Genomic DNA, 6,060 nt, shown 5'->3' with positions numbered 1-6,060 from the left:
TGTTTCAGATCCAATTCAGCAAACAGGGCACTGAGCTGGGCAGTGGGAAAAGCAGAGAAATATAACCTGCTTTCTAATCGTCCGCTTCCATCCTGTGACATTATAAAAATAACACTAAGAAACTGGCTGAACCCTGCAATGGATGAAGTAGCCACATCACACGCTGCTGTTTGTAGAACTCTTGTCTTTTATTGTACAGAACTCCTAGGAGACACAGTTGTTACCGTAAACCTCCTAGAATTTGCATGAACAAAATATCCTAGCAACTACTATACCGTATAGCTTGTAATATCCATGATGCACCAGTATCGAGACATTCATGGGATGATATGAAAAATTAGACACTATCCTTAGCTTGGATTTGTACCAAAGGTGTCTAGTTTGCATGTCTTATTAATTATTATTATTATTTTGTCAGTATTTATGTCTAAGGAAATTCTGCCTCATTAAGGGTTTTAAAAATCTAGTTTTATTAGAATTGTTTCAAATACTGGTCCCCATAAAAGTCCCATAATCCTGGCAATTAGCTCCAAAAAAGGAAGGTGAGGGGGATTTTTTTCTGCCTAGGTTTGATTACTGCAAAAAGTGAAAATACAGGTTTTGGGGGGGCTTATATCTCATGTAATTATATTCTTGAAGTTTTGTTTTGAAGGCTTTTTATTGGGATTGATGAGTTTTAGCCTAAAACTGGCAGTCCAAAGCATTGTGCACAGATGACTGTTGTGCTCTCAGTTTATAAAGAAAAAAGTAAAGTTTTGCAATAAAAAGTTTCCTTAATAAAAAAAGGATAATCATTTGAAAACTGTAAATGCATGAAATATGAATGAGCCTCCTGCCTCCAGAATGCATAAATGCATAAAGTAGTGCTCTCAAATAGTTGGGAACCACATGCGATGGCCCCAAATCAGAAAGCACCTAAACATGTGCTTAAGTTTAAATCATGTGAGTAGCCCCGCTGAAGTCAATTTGATCTTGTGTTGGTAAAGGATGTGTCTTGAGCTCAACAAGGGGTAAGATGTTAACGAAATCCGTGTTCACTGTTCCAACATTAAACAGTTCAGGATGGTCCGAGATTTTGTGTCAAGTTATTGCCGGCAAGGCAGCTCCCAGTGTAATGACCACCATTTAAAATATTTTAAACCTTCTATTAAAGACCCAGACAAAGAAGGAAAAACTGTTAAAGCATTTGAAATATAAATTCTTAAGTAAGACTTTTGTTGTAACAATACCCCTTTTTTCCCTTTCCCTTTAACTAGATAGAGTTTTTATTGGGAGAAACCCATGCTTGGCAGCCTTTTCAGTGTTATTAAAGATTGTATTAACTATCCTTTTGGCAGGGAAAGGGAAAAGGCTAGTTTAGATGGGCTAGAGCTGTTGTTGGAGTCCAATCCTGTCTCCTTTTAAGATGAAGCACAAAAGGGGAGAGAAAAGAACATCGATGAGAGAGAGAGAGAGAGAAAAGGCAGCTTCTGTGTCTGGTGCTGATTTTCACTTGCAGCCTTGCTGCTGGAGAAACACAGGCCCAGCACATGGTCTCGTCAGCAGCTCCAAGACCTGGCAAACTTGTACCAGAGTCGGGCTGTTTAAAGCATTGCTTTTAGCTGTCTTTATGCCCACAGGCTTACAGCAGTGTTGCAAAAGATGGAGTTGTCTTGGCTCACTCAGCCGAAGTCTTATTAGACAAAGGCAGAATGAGAAAGACAATGACACAGTAGGGAGCGGGTGACAGCAGGAACCCAAGGCTCACATTCCAGGTGTAGTTCTGGATTTAGTCAAAACTGGTGATGTCATTTGGATCCCTCTCTCTGGCCTAGTCTGTTCAAGAGGCCTTTTAGGACCAGGTTAATGAAGGCCTAATGGTGGATCTTGGGGTCCTAGGAGATGGATGGGGTGGCAGCCATGATGGTAAAGTTTGCCCCTTCCAGTCCACCCATCCTCCTGTTCCCATTTTAGGGACCCCAAGACCAACAATGTCCAAGACGGGGCAGCAGCCTCATTCCATTAGAATTAACCAATCAACACATTTCTGTTATTTCAACTACAAACTTTCCCTCCCATTTCTATAGTTGTTTAGATCATTATCATTCCAACCCCTGACTTTCGTAGATTCCAAGGCCAGAAAGGACCATTGTGATCATCTAGTCTGACCTCCTCTGTAACGCAGGCCTAGAACTTCCCCAAAGTAATTCCCAGAGCAGAGCTTTCAGAAAAAAATCCAGTCTTGATTTTAAAATTGTCAGTGATGGAGAATCCACGACAGTAAATTGTTCTAGTGGTTAATTGCTGTCAGTATTTATGTCTTATTTCCAGTCTGAATTTGTTTAGCTTCAACTTTGCCAGGAGCCTTGGAAGACCCATTATTACTGCTCTTTTAACTGAATTCAGTTTGTACTAGTCTGTTGGTCTCTAGTTGTTGCTTAATTTCACAAACATTTGCCTGTAACAGGCTGTGTTATTGAACCTGTTACCTTGAACAACTTAAAGCAGTGTTTCTTAAATGATGGGTCATGACCCCAGGGAGGAGGGTGTCACAAAATGCAACCAGTGGGGTCACAAGGCATTGAACATTGTATTATAAAGCAAAGAGATTCTTGCTCCTCCTCTGCGGGCCTAGGGTTGCCAACTTTCTGACCTAACAAAACCGAACACCCTTGTCCCGCTCCTACCCCGTCCCTTCTCTGAGGCCCCGCCCCGCTCACTCCATCACCCCCACACACACTGTCACTCACTCACCCCCACTCTCCCTCACTCACTCATTTTCATCGGGCTGGGGAAGAGATTTAGACTGGGTGTTCGGTTGAAAACGGGACACCTGGCAACCCACGAGTCCCCGCGTATCCTTATCCTACACGATCAAGTAGTCTTTACCATAAACATAAGGAAGTTGTGAATATTTTTAACTTCAAATAAGGACTTGCCAACCTGGAAAGGCTGAGAAATACTGACTTAGAATAAGCAACAAAGAGTCCTGTGGCACCTTATAGACTAACAGATGTATTGGAGCATACGCTTTCGTGGGTGAATACCCACTTCATCAGACGCATGTAATGGAAATTTCCAGAGGCAGGTATAAATATGCAGGCCAGAATCAGTCTGGCGATAACGAGGTTAGTTCAATCAGGGAGGATGAGGCCCTCTTCTAGCAGTTGAGGTGTGAACACCAAGGGAGGAGAAACTGCTTTTGTAGTTGTCTAGCAATTCACAGTCTTTGTTTAATCCTGAGCTGATGGTGTCAAATTATGCATCTGACGAAGTGGGTATTCACCCACGAAAGCTTATGCTCCAATACGTCTGTTAGTCTATAAGGTGCCGCAGGATTCTTTGTTGCTTTTTACAGAACCAGACTAACACGGCTACCCCTCGGATACTTGACTTAGAATACAGGCTTCTGCACAATAGGGACAACTCTTGTGTTTAAAGTTAAGCACATGCTTAAATGCTTTGCTGAATTGGGACTTAAGAGAGTAAATGTATTTGTGACATTTACTGATTTAAGTTATGTTTCAGAAAGTGGAGTCTCTCAAAGGGCCCCTACTACCTGTTCTGTGGCATGGTAAAGCTAGCCAGGTGTCTTCTAAAGATCAGCTTTGTCCAGTCACTGGGGGTGGTGCTGCTGCCTATCCTACCTGTGCTACCAGACTTCATCCCCTCTACTGCTCTCTAAAGTACTCCCATAGGTGCAGCCAACATCTCTCACTGTGGCTCATTCCACTCTGTCACTGCTGCTATCTCAGTGGCCGCCCCAGCACACCTAGCCCTGGCCCATTGTCCTGCATGGATTTTCTCCCCTGGGTTAGATTTCACTCTCCTTCCAGCCTTAGGGTAATTCCCAGCACAAGACAAGGAGCCCTACCCATGCTAGCTCTGATCCAGCTATTGTGCTAAAATAGAGAGTAGCCACAGCGGCACAAGCAATGGGAGAGGCTAGCTGCCCCAAGTACATGCCATGGGGATGTTACAATACTCAGGGTGGCTAGCCCCTCTTACCGCTCACATCACCCTGAGTACACTGTTTTTAGCACACTAGACTGATCTGAGCTCACCTGGGTATGTCTCCGTTAGCTAGACTTTCCCTCGTGGCTGGGAGTCTGAGACTTTCCATCCCAGGCCGGGGTGAGTCATGTGGAGAATAGGGTTTGGTACACTGTCAAGCTACCTCGGATTGGGGGGCTGAGATCCATATCGGACTGGGGATCCAGTAAGTATGACGTATTGCATGCAGCTTGTGTCCATTGCAATTTGTTTCACATGTACTTCACTTTTCAATGGAGGGAAGTCCCCTTTCTTGCAGAGACAGCTGCTATTTTGTTCTCAGTGATACAGATTGTTACAAAAGACACATACACACAGTGTGCTCACTCTCTCATTGAGACTTTATTTTTGTTCTTTCTTTCTTACTGCGTTGTTCCTCAAAGTAAAATAAAGGGTCATTCTGGCTCAAGTGCTGGGCCTGCTTTTAGTCGAGGGCATCCGGGGCCTGAGCAGGCTACCTTCTGAGTCCCCAGCCTCTGATGCCCAGGAAATCCTGTCTCCCCTAGCTGGTGGGGGAGCAAGTCTCCTAAACTGGTGGAGATGGGGAGAAGTGTGTCTCCCCTGGGTGGCTGTGGGGATTCACATGGAGAACAGATCTTCAGGCTCCCTCCCAGTACAGGCTCTTCAGCTTCCAGGCTAGAGCTGAGGAGGCAGGAACTGCTGGGGTGTCTCAGTGCATCAGCAGCTCGGCCCCACCTCCCTGCACTGCTGGAGCAGCTGGACAGTTGGCATGTGTGAAGGAAGTGTGTGCTGCACCCCCCATGTGCTCCTACCAGGGCAGGAGTTCTCTTTTCAGGAGCTGCTGCAGGAGCAGCCCCAAGGAGAGCACCTGTTACACAGCCTGCACCAGCAGCAGCTGGTTCATTCCCACCCACCGAGAGGCTGGAACATTCCAACGAGCAGGGCCACCCTTAGCATTCTGGCGCTCCCCCATCACTCCCTCCCTCCTGACCACAGTGATCTACCTACCACAGAGCACAGGGCCGTTGTGAGGATCGCACGGAGGCTCAGCGCAGCAATCCGGTGGGGCACACCTCACACTTAACAGAGTCATTTAACAGTGTGTGGGACAGAGCGAAAGCCCTCAGCTCCTGCTGCAGAAGGGGGACCCCAGCCGCTTGTTCCTTTCAGCACCAGTGACCAGTCTACGGTAGGGACTGTCCCAGGGTTCTTTAGGATAAAGCCCTTGAGATTCTCCTTCATGGGACCAAATATTGGCTCTGCTCCCAAGGGACATGCGTGAGCTCCCTCCCCCGCCATCTAGGTCTGCTCTTGGGAGCTGCTGAGTGTGTCCTGTTGTAACCCACATGTGATGGGTGCATAAACCCTGCACTGGTACTCAAAGGGTTAAGAGGAGCTGGAGGGCCCAATTAGTTTGCCAGGTGACACCTGGAGGGTGTGTGGATTCTATTCATTATCAGACCCAACTGGGGAGGAGCTGAGGTGAGAGGCCAGGAGAGAAATGGTCTAGTGTGCCTCCTTCTCTAGAAAGAAAACCACAGAGAAGCTACAGGAGTGGAGTTGTCTCTTGAGATAGGCCCTGAATTAGGGGCAAAACTCCAGGCAGGTAACCCTGAGATTCAGTGTTCTGCAGAGAGCTGGGGAGGATCCAAGAAGGATTAAAAGGGAAGGGGCAGAAGTTGCTTTTGTGTTTTGATTCGGGTTTGAGTTTGGTTGAGAGGCTTCAGGGAGAAGCCCTGGGGCCACAGCTCTGAGGGAAGAGTGGGACGACAGGGAGCCCTCGAGGGGCAGAAGACAACATATTGATGACCAGTGTCTGAGGCACTGTTTGTTTGGGACGCTGATACCCTGGAAGGGATGGGACATAACGTGACCTGGCTGGAGGGCCAAAACACAAGAAGAAGTGGATCCCCAGCAGGCCTGAATGGTGTTTAGCTGTGGCACCAGAGGAGGGGAGCCTGGTATGCCATGCCCAGCCACTAGATGGTTCACCAGCCAGTGAATCACTCTAGGACAGTGGTTCCCAAACTTTAACAACCTGTGAACCCCTTTCACTAAAATGTCAAG

The sequence above is a fragment of the Emys orbicularis genome, chromosome 13 (genome assembly GCF_028017835.1).
Source record: "Emys orbicularis isolate rEmyOrb1 chromosome 13, rEmyOrb1.hap1, whole genome shotgun sequence".
Classification (NCBI taxonomy): Eukaryota; Metazoa; Chordata; order Testudines; family Emydidae; genus Emys; species Emys orbicularis.
The sequence above is the reverse complement of the archived record's forward strand: the minus strand, read 5'-3'. Positions refer to the sequence as shown.